This window comes from Poecilia formosa, unplaced genomic scaffold (assembly GCF_000485575.1).
Source record: "Poecilia formosa unplaced genomic scaffold, Poecilia_formosa-5.1.2 Scaffold5, whole genome shotgun sequence".
Lineage (NCBI taxonomy): Eukaryota > Metazoa > Chordata > Actinopteri > Cyprinodontiformes > Poeciliidae > Poecilia > Poecilia formosa.
This window is the reverse complement of record NW_006799944.1, coordinates 4,633,009-4,634,231: the sequence shown is the minus strand read 5'-3', so window position 1 is coordinate 4,634,231 and position 1,223 is coordinate 4,633,009. Positions and strand designations below refer to the sequence as shown.

Below are 1,223 nucleotides of genomic sequence, written 5' to 3'. Positions count from 1 at the left end.
AAACATATTGTGTGCTATATCTAAAATATTTTATTTTGTTAAATTTAATGACAATGATTAAAAGTCAACATCCAGTTTCTCATAAAATTATAATATAGCATAGGACCAACCAACAATAATTAAAAAAGAATCTTCTTTGTACAGAAATGTTGTTGTGGTTTACACAGTCACGAGGAAGACTGCTGACTTGACAGTTCTCCAGCAGGACAAGCTATAAAATGTCAAAGTAGCTGGTTGTTCCCTGAATGCTGTATCCGAGCATTTAAAGGAGAACTGAATATACCACAGGAAAAGGTGCAAACACCATGGATCCCTGAATAATCACTGAGTGTGGAAACTTTATCACTGGATCTTGGATTCTGTGCTTCTTCACTTTTTATCCAGATTTCCAAATCAAATGCAAGACTTACTTTTATCTGAAAAGAGAACCTTGGATCACTGGGCAACAGTCCAGTGCTTTCTCTCCTTAGCAGGTAATATACTTCTGATATTATCTCTGGTTCAGGAATGACCACAATACAACAGTTACAGTCTCCGCCCTGAAAACATCTGTGCATGGATGCTCTAGAAGCAGCCATAAGCATTACCAAGTACAAGGTCAGCAAAGTCATAAAGTTTTACAGCACTTTATGCTTCCCTCTATTGACAAGCTTAATGGGGATGCGGATTTCCATTTTCCAGCTGAATTTGACAGCCGCCCACTCTGCCTAAAGTACCAAAACCTGGCTTAATGCATAGTATCGCTGTACTTAATAGGGCAGTAAACTTTCCTGAATCAAACCTAGATAATTTATAATGTATTGTCAAGTAGAAGACATGAAATGGCACATCAGCAGAACCACAGAGGGCCCTTAAAGTATTGAGTGCATACACTACACTGAAATACTTCCCAACAAGCCAGTATTTTTTGATTAAAGACACTTTTTTCAAAGTTGGTCTTATGGAATATTTTAAATTTTTGAACTTTTGAGGTTTAATTTACCGTTAACTAAACTCAGACACTTGGAATGTGTCACTCTTTGTGTAATGAATCCTATGAGATTTTGCTTTATGAGGAAAAACACCCAACTTTTGGTTGATTTCCTGATTTATGCAAACACACATTAAAAAAATACAGTTTCAACTATGGTGCATCCAGTGGCCAGAAACCGAGGCAGCACAGAGGTCTTTGTGCCACTGCCCCACAAGCAGAGTTATGTAATCAGCTTGTCTGAGTACGGCAT

The 1,223-nt window shown here is 37.6% G+C and overlaps 1 protein-coding gene across 1 annotated transcript in view; it reads right to left on the bottom strand.

Annotated features, from left to right (window-relative positions):
- Window positions 1-1,223, bottom strand: part of bnip3la (BCL2 interacting protein 3 like a) — a 7,044-nt gene that overhangs the window by 3,499 nt on the left and 2,322 nt on the right. The gene's annotated exons all lie outside the window — the stretch shown is intronic.